At 33.4% G+C, this 18,016-nt stretch overlaps 1 pseudogene; it reads right to left on the bottom strand.

Annotated features, from left to right (window-relative positions):
- Positions 1-8,858: 8,858 nt before the first annotated feature.
- On the bottom strand, positions 8,859-8,977 carry LOC145280677 (5S ribosomal RNA; annotated as a pseudogene).
- Between the last annotated feature and the right edge of the window lie 9,039 nt (positions 8,978-18,016).

An 18,016-nucleotide genomic window follows, 5' to 3' on the forward strand; every position in this document is an offset into this window, starting at 1 on the left:
ATCTCTCTCTTTCTCTCTCTCTCTCTCTCTATCTATCTATCTATCTATATATACTATAATACTTATTAAATACCTACAGACACTAGTGTTTCATCCTTTTTCATCCGTTAACCGCGTGAAATAACGTTAAAATTAAACATTTTAATTTTAAATGTTTTTTTACGTCAGTCAGTGATCTAATCATTATACAATGATCTATACATAAGAGTTAAATTGACCGACTTTAATTCAACTGATAGTGCTCAACGATAAGAAACGAATTTCAAAAAGGGGCTGACATAATTATTTACTATAATAATTAATAAATACCTACAGACACTAGTGTTTCATCCTTTTGGGAATCTTCAGTGCAGGGTGCTACGATTAACACCAGGCGATAGATTCGAACCCGGCGACAGACGCCACCTTTGGCTTGATTAGCAAAGACCGTATCCATTCGGCTACCGTTAACCGCGTGAAATAACGTTGAAATTTAAACATTTTAATTTTAAATATTATTGACGTCAGTGGGAGTAATCTAATCATTATATGATGACCCGTGCATAAGAGCTAAATTGACCGACTTAATTTAACTGAAAGTGCTCGACGATCAGAAACGAGTTTCCTAAAGCGGCTGACATAATATATATATATATATATATATATATATATATATATATATATATATATATATATAATTTTTTTCCGAGAGGATCACATGCGTCATTTTAATGGGCTCATCCTTTATCCGACAAAGGTTTTGCATTCGACAATAAAATTAATAAATAAAAATAAAATGCACAGAAACAAATGAAAACAATTAAAAACCAAAAAGATTTATTTTCGTTAAAGAACAATTATATATACTAGCTGGCAACCTGGCATTGTCCGGTCGTGCAATACGCTTAAACATGATATTTTAATTCATACAGATTACGTAGGCGTTATTATAAAATTATCCGGAATAATTCGCAAAAAAAAAAAATAAATAAAGAATAATGATAATTCCGTTTGTTTATAACATCACATCAGCTAATATTTGGGCATGGTGATGAATGCCCTGGAAAAGTCACTTCTGATTAATGTTTAGTTTCAAAATATGCAAACGAAGAAATGATTTGCGGCGATTTTAATTGGTACCTCTTCTTTTATCGTATATTGAACTTATAAATAAGAAAAAATAAAATAAACTGGTGATGTACACTTGGGCTTGAACAAGGGAGCATCCGGTCTATAGTAGAATGCTCTATTACAAAGCTATGTCTCATAATAATACATAAATCTGTATTTTTTAAGAAATGATTTGATGAGATATCTCCCTTGGCCGGTGTCAAATATTCCCTGTAAAATTATTTATTTCTATCTATAAGAGAATAAAGACTATTTTTAAAGAGCGGCTTTATCGATTTTCAATACTTATCGAATGAATTTCTTTAAAACGAAGAAATGATTTGCAGCGATTTTAAATGGTGACTTTTCTTTTATCGTATATCAAACTAATTAATAAGAAAAAGATATCTAAGAACACTGCCAGACATATAAATTAACTTTATGTGAACTTTGCAAAAGATAGGGTCAGTCGTTTCGGAACCTATGAGGAAGGAACTCTCTCTCACACACACACGTACAAAGTAACTTTTAAGGCCTAAAGCAACTCGAAGGTAACGGTTAATAGGATAGAATTCTAGCTAGTTGGACGTTGAAAAATGGAGGCGATTGCTAGAATAAAGTGATTTCTTGTGAAAAATTTATATCACAAGAATTAAAAATGATTTTCAAAACGTTTCGGTCGATATAACCTCCGACATTCTTAAGGTGTATCTTGTCGAACTCAGAAATGTTTCTGTCGAACTCGGGAATTTGGACGGAATTTCGAGCGGAACCCTTTATTTATTTCACGGAGGTAGCATACTCTTGTTCCGTCAGCCATGACTGGATAGAGGTCCTAAGTAATTCGCACATGTATATTTCGGTCGCCTACACTGAGGATTGAACCTTCAACCTTCAGGAGGATATCACTTTTACAATTGATTTGTCCCAGGACTCTAGCCAATACGCCACGGGTCCTCGCGGACAATTCTAGTACGAATTCGACAGAAACATTCCCGAGTTCGACAAGATACACCTGAAGAAGGTCGGAGGTTATATCGATCAAAATGTTGTGAAAATCACACTCAAGGTGAGAACAGTAGTCAGATTAATAATAATACATATGTATAACCAATCCTCATCAAAAAAATGCAGAAACGTAAGAATTTAAAAAAATAGAAAGATGATGAATTTAATTAATCTATAAAAAATAAAGCAGTAAAGGTATGTGTGTATGTCTGTGTGAAAACATTTAACTGATGAACTCTTTAACTACTGTTCAAAAACACTAAAAAAAACAGAAAACAGTAATCATACACCAAGGATTGTTTATAACTCGTAAAATCTTTGTTTGAATGGATGAATAACACATACCGAAATATATCGTCAAGTTGAAATGCAAAATATTCATTTCAACTTGCCGACATATTTCTATTACTTTTACGCATGCGTAAATTCATTCATATCTTGAAGTGGTTCAGATTTAATCTGCCAATAGCTCAAACGATAGGGAAGTCAGCTGGTGCGCTAAATGTCTAGGTTTCGATTCTAGCTTGTGGTACAATATAATATCCAATAAAGAATTGCCTTTCTAATAATAAATACGAAAACTACACGAATTAAAATATATTTAAGCGTATTTTACGACCGGGCAATGCCGGATGCACCCCGCTAATTTCGTCATAGATGAACATGGTTTTAAGTAAATGAACCATTAAACATGTGACAAAATATTAATATATTTAAATTTAAACAGTCCATGACAATATTTTACTAAACACCAAATATAAAACGCCTATATTCGAAATCTTGGTGAGTTTCATCAGATGTCCTTCTGGCTTGGTAGGCTGCGAGTAGGTTCAAGGTGTTCCCTTGAACGATGGCGATGGAGAGGCGTTCGTAGAGACAAGCTAATTAAGAAGCTAAGCCAATTCATGTTTGCTACGTTATTAATAGACCAAAGCTGTTGAAGAAATCCCGTATAATGGGGCCGATCACTCCATGCATCTTCCTAGAGAATTCAATTTAATTAACTGTTATGGGCACTCACCCATTACGCAAGATATCAACTCTTCTGAACTGTCTAAGTAGACCGAGAGGTGCCGACTCTAATAGTGGTGTGTGTACGTCGTAGTACACATAGGTAAGGGTTCCGACCTCGACAATTTGTCAGATAGAAACTGGGTCATTTCTATTACCTTTTTGGTGTCTTACTTATGTAAATGTTCTTAGTAGTTCTTCCGGGCCTTGCTTTCCGGCTTTCGGGAGGAGCAAGCTCATTGCTTGTTGTCTAGGGCGCCCTCATCGGTGAATGCTGTAGGGGTTCATCAGATTTATTTTTGCAGAGCCAGATTACTCCTCCTCTTATGGTTCCTCCACACAAGAATATTATTGGCTGGTCTAAGCCATAAATACGTACGGATATAGCAGTCTTGAAGAGATGTCGAAAGTATGAAGAAATGTAAAAGCTTAAGCATATTTTCAGCTACAAATAGGTTTGTTAAGGTGATTTGCTCGATTGTATTATTCGATTATCGTAACAAAGGCCACTCAGTTACTTCAAACAAGGATATTCTTTGCCGAGATCTTTATCACAAGGGAAGATAAATGTGATACAAATCTGCTTTTTTTTTCGAGATTTTTTACCTATCTTAAGAATTGATATATATTTTTTTTTACATGGGCATCACCACTTATCAAGGCCTTAAGGCCACTCGAGGATAAGGGTTAAAGAGTGTACAGTAGAAATTGGCCAATATAGTAATCGTTAGTAATGGAAATTTGGTGAATTTGTTAACTTATATGGAACGGCTCATCAAAACCTTGTTTACGTTAGACTTGAAGACAACCATATTGTAATCAGCTGGAAAGCAGGAAAACAGAAGACAATTCCATAGGCGTGCAGTTCTAAGAAACAAGCTTTGTTCATGGAATCTACGTTTAGGTTTAGGCACAGATAAAGAGGGGGGGAAATTGTTGATCGTGATTTCTTCTAGATGGGTGTTTCTTGTGAAACTTTGGCGAGGGGGGGGACCATAGATTGGAGCTCAGTCGAGCATTTGCCGTTAATATTTGCAAAATGCACAGTTTCACAAATAGATTTTAATACTAAAACATACTTTTATTCTTACATGATATCTATACATAATACTTATTCAAAGGAAATCAACATTCAATAGCTTATCTCATTTGCATATTACATGAAAGTAAATCTGTTTTAATAATTTGCTCTAAATTTTTAATAAAAATTAGTAATAGAATTGTTTAAGTACTAGCAGTTCAGCCTGGCTTTTCTCGGGCCCTTTCTACTGTTCATAACTTGCCCTATGTGTGATTATCCTTTTATGTAAAATTTCAAATGTTTAGACAAAAATTGACGGAGTAATTTGGTAGAGACCGCAGAGGTCAAACCTTTTTTTTTAACTTTGACCCCAATTTTGACCACTGTAACATTTATTGTTTGGAGCTCTAATCAAATTAAAAAGTTTGACCCATGTCCAAGTAATCTATATTTAAAATTTCAAGTGTTTAGACCCAAAATTGACGGAGGAATTTGGTAGAGTTTTCAAATGTCAAATCATTGAATTTTGACACTTTGACAGCCAAATTTCTGCCAGGAAACCGATTAAAAAGATTTTCCTAAATCTCAATACCCCTTATGTCAAATCTTGAGTCTGTAGACTGAAAATTGACAAAGTAGTTTGGCAGGGAAATGCACACACACACATACACACACACACAGATACAACCATTTTCACTTTTATAGATGTATAGATTACATGTAGAAATATTATATGAAGTTGATTTATTTCATTTATTTTTAATTTGCATTTAATTAAATGTGTTTTTAATTATTAGTATAACCAACATTAGCTGCGTTTAAAAACGGAAACATTTGCTGTTTGTAATATTTGTTCCGTGCGTGTGCATATTTTTTGCATTTCATAATATAATAGCAGAATCCGTGGTCATTCCAAGGAATGAGATATATATCCCATTCATAAATATTTTGAGAATCTTATATTTTCCTGAATAATGCAAAATTTAGTTTTTTAACAGAAAAATCGATAACATACAGTAAATATAAGTTTATTAATACTTTTATTAAAATAGTATCCATTGTATTTTATATATAGAACTGGTTCAAATGATATGAATTAATAAATATTAATAAATACCCAGAAAGTAACATTGTGCTACATAGTTCAATACAAATAATAAAATCACATTTTAAGAGACAATTTTTAATTTACTCCTTCAGTAGAGCATCTCTTGGCAGACAATGTTCTTCGTCATTTTGCACTGTTTCTTTCGAATGTTCCCTTCTTATGTAACGTTTCGTTGCCTTATTTCTTCAGTGGAATATCGCTACACGTTGAAATTATTACGAGCTCCGGTCTTACATTATTAAAACGATAGTTTTAATACAATCAATCTGAAAACAAGAAGCTGAAACCACTGTCAATATTTTTTTCCATTCTTTATTAGTGCCAGAATCAAAACGTAGATTCCATGAACAAAGCTTCTTTCTTAGAATTGCACGCCTGTGGAACTCTCTTCCGTTTGCCTGTTTCCCACCTGACTACAACTTGGATGTTTTCAAATCCAACATAAACAAATTCCTGATGAACCGTCCCCTTAAGTAAGACACTTTATCAAATCTTCAATACTGACGATTACTACGACACTATCCCATTGGTTAATGTACACGCAATAGCCCTTATCCCCGAGTGGCTTCCGGGCCTTGATAAGTGGTGACCTACATGTAAAAAAAGTCATACATGTATTATAATGATATTCGAAAACGAGGCCACACCAAATGGAGGTCACTGCCAAATTGGCCTTTAAAAAGCCAAATTAAGCGAATTAAGCAGATCAGCCTTAAAAATTGCATTTGGTTATTTTAAAAGCAAAAGCATAACGTTCAGACTATCTATGAAAAGAACAAGAAAAATATTATATAGATATGTTAGTATTTTCCCTTGATTGCAATGGTTAACACCAAGGTATGTCTTCTCTTTCAAACAGATATACGTAGGTCAGTCTTATATGCCCAAAAAATGTTAATACGATGTCTTCCCATTGAACGGTTATCATGTTTGTGTGTCCTGTTATAATTATGGGTTGATATTTAAAAAAAATTGGTTTGAGGAAATATGTTCTATATTGGTTGTCATTCTAATTGATGAGTGAAAGAAAAATCCTTCTATACTGAAGTAATTTTTATTTTGTCAAATTCAAAATGCTCTTTTGTGTTTAGCTAAATTGAATGCGTAGACGAAACCTCGGAATGTGTGTTGCAGTTGTGGATGCGTGGGTGTCCACCTATGTTAAACCAACTGACTATTTTCCCGAAAAATATGTACTCAGATCAATGGTAATTTTAAAGAAACTCATGGGAATGATATACATACATATATACGTATGTATGTATGTATGTATGTATGTATGTATGTATGTGTGTGTGTGCATGCGTGCGTGTGTGTGTGTGCGTGCGTGCGTGTGTGCGTGCTTGCGTGTGTATGAACAGGCTCCTTCAGTCTTTGACAAACTATGGATAACAACGTAGGGGTGCCTGCGCGTGAAATTTTGTGACAGGAGGTGCGCAATCTCTAGCTATACCTCTCCTGAATCGACATTAAATACCAGTGGCAAGTGAAGTGTATGTACAAGACAACTGGAAACAAATGCAGAGATAAGCAGAGAGCACATACAGCCGCTAGAATTCCCAAATGGTCACCCATATGGTACTAACCAGGCTTAACGTTGCTTTCTTCGGTGATCTGACGAGAACCGGTGTGTCAATGCGATTATACCGTGCATATATATATATATATATATATATATATATATATATATATATATATATATATATATTCTCTCTCTCTTAATATATATATATATATATATTCTATATATATACGAGGTGCGTGCAATAAGTAATGCTCCTGACCCACTTCCCATAGCAGTAGAACAACGAAACTTGGCACAGTTATTAGTCTTTCTCTACATAGGAACCAACTAAAGTTGTGCATTTCTCCCATCGATTCGTGCGGCTCTGGAGACCGTTTTTTGTAGAACACCCCAGGTTGGTCCTCCAACCAACGTGTGACTTCAGAAATCAAGGCTGCATCATCTGGGAAACGCTTTCCTTTCAAAAACAACTTCATGACTGGGAAGTGAAAGTCAGAGGGTGCAAGATCATGATAGTAGGGAAGATGGGGAGGGATTTCATAACCACACGCCCGTGCTTCTGATCTGGTGACATGCGAGTTGTGGACCGGAGCGTTGTCCTGCAGGAGGAGAGTACCTTTGCTGATCTTGCTCCGCCTCTTGATTTTGATAGCTTCCCTTAATTTCCTCAAAAGTGAAGCATAATAGGCTCCTGTAATTGTGGCACCCTTTGCCAGGAAATCTGTCATCACTACTCCGTCCTGGTCCCAGAAAACTGTGAGCATCACCTTGCCAGTGGAGGGCTGCACCCTTGCCTTCTTTGGAGGTGGTGAGTCCAAGTGCTTCCACTGCATTGACTGGGCTTTGGTCTCTGGATCATAGTGATGGACCCAAGTTTCATCCTGTGTAATCAGTCTTTTGAAAAACTTTGACTCATATTCTTGGCACATCTCCGAATTCATCCTCGAGCACTCGACGCGTTATCGCTTCTGGAATGGGGTGAGCAACCAGGGAATCCATCCGGCAGACACCTTATGCATATGCAAATGGTCATGAACGATATTTTCCACAAATTCTGTACTAATCTAGACATCTTGGGCTATTTGGCGAATAGTAATGCGCCGATCTTCCATAATCGCAGCCTCAACTTGACGGATAGATGCTTAGTTCAGAGCTGTAATTTGCCACATAACCCGTAAAGATATAAATCATTGCACATCCAAAAGTTCAGCTAGATCAGGCAACTGGAAGTGGCTCTGGGGCATTACTTATTGCACGCCCCTCGTATATATATATATATATATATATATATATATATATGTGTGCGTGTGTGTGGTGTGTGTGTATATAAAAGAGAGAGAGAGAGAGAGAGAGAAGCAAATGCATGTAAGTCAGTGGCCTATAGGAATCCGTGGTAATATTCCTAGGATCGATTATTGTGTTTGTGTTTTATGGGTTGATTATATAATTTGTTTGTAGAAAACAAGTTTCTATTTTAATCATATTTATGATTTCACTTTCTTTTTAAAAAGAAAAAAATATTCATTATTAAGATAAGTGCATTGACTTCTATCTTAAAATCTTTAGATTTTTAAGTCCATAGATTAGCAGCAGATTATCATTTTTAATCTGTACTTTGATATTATTTGCATCCTTGTTAATGATTTTGGAGTGCTTATATTATACAATAAATATTCATTTTTATTATTTTTTGCTTTTAGTTTATTTCTAGGAGGTATTGTCAACATTGTTTGGGAGTGAATGGGGCTCCCTTTTTACTTCTCCGTTTATCTCTGAATCCCATTTTGTTTTTGTTTTTTTTTTTAAATTGGCATTGTAAGTTATAAAATTTTCCGTTTTAAAATTATGAATTAAAGAGAGTAAAGAAACTATAGTATCACGACACATTATTTATCCAATCATTGGTTTCCTTTTAAATGTTTCCTATAAAAGAATGTATTGTGTGCAGTCAGGGTTTAATCGGCTTCCTCCGAAGGAGGAAGTTTCATAAAAGTATGAAATTCACAAGTGGTCCCCAGTCGCATGTATATCCTCGTTAGGGGAGATGACGACGTAAGGTTTTTGCAACTTTTTGCAGGGAGGTGTCGACGTCCTCCAACATACAGCACCTGGTCTTCCCAAATTGGTCACCCGTTTTAGTAATGACCAGGCTCAACGTTGCTTAACTTTGGTGATCTGACGGGAACCGGTGTGTCAACGTGATTATGTCGTATATATATATTTAAAAAAAAGAATGTATTGCTTTCGATTGTATCGAGATGAATAGATAGAGGAAGATAGAGAGAGAAAGGGGGGAAGAAAGGCGGAGGAGAGAGAAACGGAGACAGAAAATAGACAAGGAAGGGGGGGCAGAAAGAAAAGACACTACGAATCCACTGTAGATTAATTATATAATATTTCAGTTTCAAAGTGTTCATTCAACCATAAAGGAACAAAAAACAAGAATTCATCCATCCATATCTAAAAAAATAAGAAACAATAAAAACTCTTAGTCATTTTAGTGACTTTGATTAATTAGCAATTCAGTACGATAATTGTAATTACAATGTAATTAGCAATTCAGTACGATAATTGTAATTACAATTTGAAATTAAGAGAAAGCGAAAGCAAACAGAACCAACGAAATGAACTAAAAAAAACACACATAAACCATAAAATCCAAATGTTCTAAGATTCGTCATGCAAATCGTTCACTACCGAATGATGCTAATTGTGATTCCTAGTATGTTACATATTTTCCATATAATATTTTTTTATCTTATTTTAAGATTCGGGTTCTTTGAATCAATATTGGCGTAGCAGGAGAGTAGTTTTGTGTGAAGCCGAATACTTTTATTTCTTACCACAATTATAAAAGTTTTCTTTAATTGGCAGTTGTAATGCTTTAAATCAGCATCGAATATCAACAAAAAAAGCATTTTCTACCGAGCGAATTGTAATTATTTACATCTTCTAAACGACAGAGTTTTTGCAGGTTTAAAATATGAGTTAAAGGTGAATCCGCATGTTTATTTAATCAAAACAAAGTAAATTCAAATAGGAAATAATAATCATTCAGTAACTAAATTAGAAATTAAACTTTTCCAATATAAAGCCCTCTAATATATATATATATATATATATATATATATATATATATATATATATATATATATATATATATATATATATATATATGTCACGCTAGTTCTTACGTTCTATTCTGACACCGACATGCTTTGAAATTTAGCACTAGAATATATATATATATATATATATATATATATGTTAAGGAATAGAGAGAGGGAGGGAGAGAGAGAGAGAGGAAGAGCTGAGTTATAGTGTAGACACGTTGACCGGAAGTTAAGATCAGCTGATTGGATTGCGTGCGAGTCATGTGATCAGGTTAGCTGAATCGTTGAGATTTGATTTGGACTCAGAAGACAACGGACGGCTTCCCGTTGTCTCCTCTTCACTGAGGGGGGCGACCCCTGACGTGTGTAGAAGAAAACCCACACAGGCCTATTTCACTTTCCACCTTCTGCAGGATATCTGGGAAAAGTGAAATAAAAACTATAGAACTAATTCCTTGTCTTGGAATGATTGAATCTTCATCCAAAAACAGGTATCAAGTCTCCCTCCAGGACGAGAAATTCCAGATGGTCCAACATCGAAGAAGCAGAGGTAGGTTCTGAAAATATATGTCACTCACACACGATTCCCTTTATGATACAACATAAATATATAATATAACACGTCATCTCTTCTAATCCATTATTAGAGATGACGCAACAAACACTCAACCCTTTATTATAGAGCAACAACGTAACATGCATATATATATATATATATATATATATATATATATATATATATAGTAAGATGATTGATAATTTATAATTAAAATTAAAATTTGGTTTCGTAATTCAAAATTGGTTTCATAAGGAGGAACGCAATAAAGTTTCGGAAATGATGTTTTTATTGAGATAGACATTAAGTCATGGACAATAATTTTAACATATAGTATTTTGAAACAAAGTCTCCTCATTAGCAAAAATATTGGGTGAGGTTTATTTAAAGACACCAAATATAAACCTAGAATTTTTTAAGTAAGGCAGAGGTATTGAACAGCAGACCCTAAATTTCCGTGCATCAGGTGCAGACGTGAAGTTGAGATCCCACTCGCCAAAAGAGCGATGCAGATACGCCCGGAACTATTATTTGCTCTGCTACAGATTCTTTTGTGCATTTTCGTGATCCTTGGTATGATTGTGAGTGGGGTCTCAACTTCACGTCTGCATCTGAAACAAGGGAAACAGGCCTGGAGTTCCGCCTACGCCTTAATAACCATGAACATACCATTTGAGACAAATCTACACAGCATCCAGTAGCTATCCACTATCATTTACCTAACCATACAATAGACAACATCAGATACATCCTCATAGCATCCAATTTTATTACACAACACCAGAGACGAAAATATGAAAATAAATTAATTCTAAAACGCACACTTCAGGCCTTAACAAAAACCTAGGACTACTCAATGACTACAATTTTATAACAAAGATTTTCCATAGACATTTTCCTTAGGACTATAATGCACGGTTAGATGGGGTAAACTTTTTTTTTCTTGCTAACTCTTTCCGAAACCTTCAAAATTTCCCTAATTTTTCTTTCTTTATACTCTCATACACATTGGTCTATGTATGTGTATGTGTGTGCGTATTATGTACGCATATATGTATGTATTTATGCGAGTGTATGTGTATATGTACCTGAAAGTGTATGTACACGTCAGTATATGTGTATATATGTATATGTATGCGTATGTATATATATGTATATATGTATGTATATGTGGATATATGTATACATGTGTGCATGTATGTGTGCGTGTTTTTTCAAAACACATTTTCTTTGAGTGTAAATGTTCTTCTTGTTACCGTGTATATATATATATATATATGTGTGTGTATTTCTCGCACACCTATAACTCTTTTCCCGTCCCTCTCTTCCTCTCTCCCTCTCCCTCCCTACATTCACTTATGTAGACTTGTGTATATATATATGTATAGCTGTCTCTATGTGTAAATATATGAGCAAACATTTATGTATGTGCATGTGTATTTGTTAATATATGTATATGTGTATATATGCATGCGTTTATGTGTGTATGTCTGCATATATATGCATATATTTGTACACGTGAGTATTTGTTTGTATGCGTATGTGTATGTGCATATTAATATATAAATTAATAAAAAGTAGCGTTTCGTTTCTGTTTTAAAACGGTTGAATTTGGAAACGACGTTTTCGTTCTTTTTCGAACGAGAAATAGCCGTTGATTTACAAATGCGCATCATAGCGTTTCTCCTCATAACGTCTTATATCCTTTGAATTCGTATTCTCTCTTGGAATAAATAATATCGTTAGAATTCAAAAGATTGTTACCTGTAACCAAAAAAAAGTTTTTTAATTTTTTTTCATAATCTTATTTTGTATTCCTGCACGTCACCAGTTGAACACAAATAAAGAAAAGATGCTTTTATACTTTTCTTATTCTTTTTTATACATTTCCAGTCATATATATATATATATATATATATATATATATATATATATATATATATATATATATATATATATATGTATATATATATATTATGGCAGTGTAGCTTAGTTTCCTAGAAGTACACCCACTGAAACAACATGTGCCTACCAAAAAAATGCTCAATGAATTAACAGAGCAGTTATATATAATTTATTTATACAAACATTGATGGCTATATATGTGCATACATGTTTGTGTCAAGGGAAATTCTTTGCCTGAAGATGTAGTCTCTCCAATAACGGGAACCATGTATACACATACGCAGCCATCAATATTTGTAAAAATAAATTATATATATATATATATAATATATAACATATAATAACATATATATATATATATTACACAGTTGTCACCACTTATCAAGGCCCGGAAGCCACTCAGGGATAAGGGCTATTGCAAGTACATTATGTTAGTGTGGAGATTTGATGAAGTGTTTACTTAAGGGGGCGGTTCATTAGGAATTTGCTAACGTTGGACTTGAACACATCCAAGTTGTAGTCAAGTGGGAAGCAGGCAGACGGAACAGAGTCCCACAGGCGTGCAGTTCTAAGAAAGAAGCTTTGTTCATGGAATCCACGTTTTGATTTAGGTAAAGATAAAGAGTGGGGGAAATTTTTCACAGTGGATATATATATATATATATATATATATATATATATATATATATATATATATATATATATATATATATATATATATATACACACATACACAAAATTACAGAGTTATAAAGTTATGGGTATTCAAGAGGGAAACTCAAGAATAAAACGAGGTTATTAAGAGTGCTCAGTAAAAAAGAGCAAGATATATTTTTTTATTAATATAGACAAATTTACATGGTCGCGACACTGGATATGCTAATGTTTCAGACAGAAGGCCGGTTAAAATAGTTTAAAGGGGTCCAAAAATGTATAAAAATTGAAATCAAATCGTTATACATTTTGTACGTTCATGATAGTTTATTTTTAATCAGTTCATGTGCGTGTCACGTTGGTACAGTGGTAACGTCACCAGCTTTGAATGCTGCAGTTTTGCTTTCGGTTTCAATTCTTGTCGATGGCATCCAAATAATTTTATTTTACTTTTGAAATCACGATTGTATAATAATATACACGAAATCTGGACAAATTTAAATATCATATTAATATGTTACGACCAGGTAAAACTGGGCGTCCCCATCCCGCAAGTCTTATATATAAAAGTCTGTCCGTCTATTTTTAATTCTTAATTTATTATCGGTTCATATACGTGTCACGTTTGCACGGTTGTAACATTACCAGCTTTGAATGATACAGTTTTGCTTCTGGTTTCGATTCTAGCTGATGGAACCAAAATACTTTCTTTTTTTATTTTTGAAATCACGATTCTATAATAATATATATGAAATCGGGACAAAATATCATATTTAAGCATATTTTACGACCGGGCAAATCCGGGCGCTCTTTGCTAGTGTAACATAAACCAACATCTTGTTAATCTTTGTTATGCATTAATCTAAGTTGGTTGGTTGGTTTGGTTGGTTTTGTTTTACGGCATATCAACCCTTTTCGGGTTATTTAATGCCGAATCCAGTTATTTTAAAGAAAAATTTTTTAATAGAATATTTTTTTTTTTTTTCGAGTCGGTTTCTATTTAACGCATAGTTGGGACCCTAACAGGTACTAGCACTCCGGGTCAGAGTGGACCTGGGAGCAATGGTAATTAAAGAGTGGCTCCACAATCCCCAAAGCCTGCAAGCTGGGGCCTCACCATCGGATATAGTTTAAGGTCATATCCAGGATCTATTAATCTTAATAGTAGTCCCTTACTTCCAAGCGGCGATATGCCTTTTAAGGGTAAACGTGAGTTTTTAAGTTCTCTCTAATGATAATCATTTATTACCATATTCCCTTTAATTGTTAGTAATAAAAAAAATGTGCTCATTTTCGAAGCTTGAATGACTCTGTTTCCCATTTAACTTTACTATTTCTGATTTCCCATCAATCAAAACGTTATTAATTTGATAATACTAGCTTGGACGATATTTTAATTTGTTCGGATTTCGTAAATACTACTATAGTGTCGTGATTTCAAAATTAAAAAAAGGACGCATACGAACTGCTTAAAAATTAAAAATTAAAAAATAAGCTAAGATGAATGTACAAAATGTATAAGGATTTTTAAAATTTTGGCCCATTTTTTACCCCTTAAAAACTATTTTATCCGGCTAAAGACCCATAAAAGAACGGTCTATAAAAAATCTGATCATTTGAGTCCCCTAGCGTCGCTCTGCGACTTTTAGTTTCGGTAGAGATAGATTTTGAAAATATTAAGACAGACAGACGGACAGACAGACAAACGTAGAGCTTTTTATATATTAGATAATCAAAATGGTTTAGAAAACGAGCGCAGCGTCGATCATCGTTTTTAATGCAATACTTCCTTGGATTGTACTCATTTCAGCCTTTGGTCAAAAAAGAGAGGCAACACAAGCAAACACACAAAATAAATACGTATTACAAAATAAACAGATATTTATTTTGTTTGAAATGTATATTGAAATTCATAAATATATTTTGAAGGAAACCTTCATCTTCAGTATGTCTTTTTTTTTGTTGCCATGTTGTTGTTGGAGCATAAAAACAACAAACGGACTTCTACTGATTCTATGCTCCAACAACAACATGGCAAAAAAATAAAGATACACTGAAGATGAAGTGTATCTTCGAAATATATTTATAAATTTCAAACAAAATAAATACATGTTTATTTTGTAATAATGCGTTGGTTTGGCTTCAAACGTATCTAATACGCATTTATTTCATTCAAACTCAACCAGCGCTTCTATCAAGGAACACAAACCCTAACGTGAATCCTGCGTGACCAACACCCCGTTCCGACATTTGAAAAGACTACCATAAAAACAACAAACGGACTTCTACTGATTTTATGCTCCAACGACAACATGGCAAAAAATATAAAGAAAAATATACTAAAGATGAAGTGTATCTTTCAAATATATTTATAAATTTCAATATTAATTTCAAACAAAATAAATATATGTTTATTTTGTAATAGTGCGTTGTTTATGCTTCAAACGTATCTAATACGTATTTATTTTATTCAAATTCAACCAGCGCTTCTATGAAGGAAGACAAATCCTACCGTAAACACACAAAGGTTTTAGTAAAACCAGTGTGACTAAAAGTTGTCACACAGTCCATCATTAAAGGTTATTAACAACAAGTAACCTTTGAAAATAAATTGGCCTTATCGCAACCGCCGTTTACCATTACTTTCATGTTGGCAGCGACCATTAGTTCACACTACAATTTCAGTGGTAATAAGCTTCCTTAAGGTCCCAACCTATATTTACTTGTAATTCATTTTCCATAATTTTTTGAAATTATACTAATTTCGACAATGACACTTTAATACGTAATTATCTTTTCACCTGAAATGCATTCGTTTTAAGGGTCTCTAATCTAAACAAACATTCTCTCTATTTACAGAGAGAATGCCTTCTCAACATATCATGAATCAAGATCTCCAAATGGAATGTTGAGTGAGCACGTATCAGAATTGAAAATGAGTTCATGCTGAAGTTCTCTGAACATGACGGGTTTTTAATGGGATGGTCAGTTATTGAAGACCTGTATGTGTTGGCACGTACGTCCGTTGCTCGGTATGTCCCATTTCTGACATTGTTAGAAACGTGCTGTCGGATTCTTCCATCCAATCGCTATGTTGTTCTACCCACATAGTTGCCACCGCAACTAAACTCAAAATTGTACATTACATTATTATTATAATGGAGGAGTAGAACATCTTTTCGAGAGGACGACATTAATATATATATATATATATATATATATATATATTAGGATTTGGACAATTAATCGGAATCGCAATCGGGACTCGGAAAAGTCGAAGCTTTTTGGGGTATCGGAATAGGTATTCGAATCGGGTTAATTTGAGCCAATTTTCCTATGCCAAAACCAATTCCTGTAATTATCTATTTTATTTGATTTTGTTTTTATAAAAACATCTTCTACTGTTTGTAGTACTAATAAAATAATAAATAATATCTATTGATTAAAACTTCCAGTAAAACTAAAATCTCTAGATCACCCGTCACAAATGTGTCTTTTACGTTTGAGAAAATACATGCACATTTAAGATGTGTTTTTGCAGTAATCGGAACAAAATAACAATTTTATAGTAAAATATTTAGAGATTTATAAAGAATCGGAATCGGAATCGGTAATTGTATCGGAATCGGGAAAGTATTGCAATCGCCCCATCACTAATATATATATATATATATATATATATGTGTGTGTGTGTGTGTGTGTGGTTCAACAAGAGTTTCGACGTCAACGCGTAATGAGTCAACGCCATTTAATATGCCGTAAAATAAAAAAAAATAACCATTCAAAAAGCACTTGAAATCAATCTATCTGCCAATATCATTGATCAACTTTCATTCGAGCAATTACGACTAGATAAAGACTATTGTGATATAAGATAACACGCAGCTGTCGTCGAAATCACATGTACACACACACACACACACACCCATACACACACACATACATATATATATGTATATATATACACATATATATATATATATATATATATATATATATGATCCTATAAATTTCAGTTTTTTGTGTATTGATATTCATATTAAAAACTCTTTTTTTCTATTCTTATGCTATAAGAAAATACAACCTTGTTATATATGGGTTGTGAAATTGCATTCACAAGCAAAAGATCTAGCTAATTTGCATATTCTTTTAAACATTCACTTTTATTCCTTATTAGTTTTTTGCAGTTTTCTTATGGAATGATCATCTTTAGTTAGCTTATTACTTGTAATTATATTAATGCAGATATGCTACATGATTTATACTTGCATAGTATTTGCTTAAAAGGGTTATAGTAAATACAAACCTCTTTCTATATATATATATATATATATATATATATATATATATATATATATATATAATATATGTGCATGTATATATTTGTTTAAACAAATTTGTCTACCAAACTCCTCTGTCAGTTTTTGGTCTAGAGACATGAAACTTAATATATAAGGTATTCGAACCCATTCGAAATTTTATATTTGGGTTTTAGCTCGGGGAAATCGGTGTAAAAGTGTTAGAATTTAAAAAAAATGGGTTTTCCTAATATGCATGCGTAACGTAGTGGCTATTGGGTCAATTTTTAATTTTTAGCCTTGCAGCAAAGATATCATCATAGCTCAGGCATTAACGTCAAAATAAATAAATAAATTTAACCTAAATGTTTTGGTTTCGATTCTCTGTGGTGGCGCACGAGTCATTTTTTTTTTCAACTTTTTAATTCATTACAATATATTGGGTCCAATATGATATAATAATAAATACGAAATCTGCATTAATCATTGAAGACTTTTTTTTACGACTGAGCAATGCCGGGTGGCCTTCTAATATATATATATAATTGTAAAATGGATAATCAGGATTCGAAAATCAGAACTTTTACTAGAATTGGAATCGGTATTGGAATCGGAAAAATTTTCCGATGTCTAAGCAGATTCATTTTATTTTTTATATTTCTTTGCCTTTGATGAACACTTAATTTTCCATATTAATGATCGAACGATAAATATATATATCGATTTAA

This window comes from Euprymna scolopes, chromosome 7, assembly GCF_053919585.1.
Source record: "Euprymna scolopes isolate OS-2025 chromosome 7, ASM5391958v1, whole genome shotgun sequence".
Classification (NCBI taxonomy): domain Eukaryota; kingdom Metazoa; phylum Mollusca; class Cephalopoda; order Sepiida; family Sepiolidae; genus Euprymna; species Euprymna scolopes.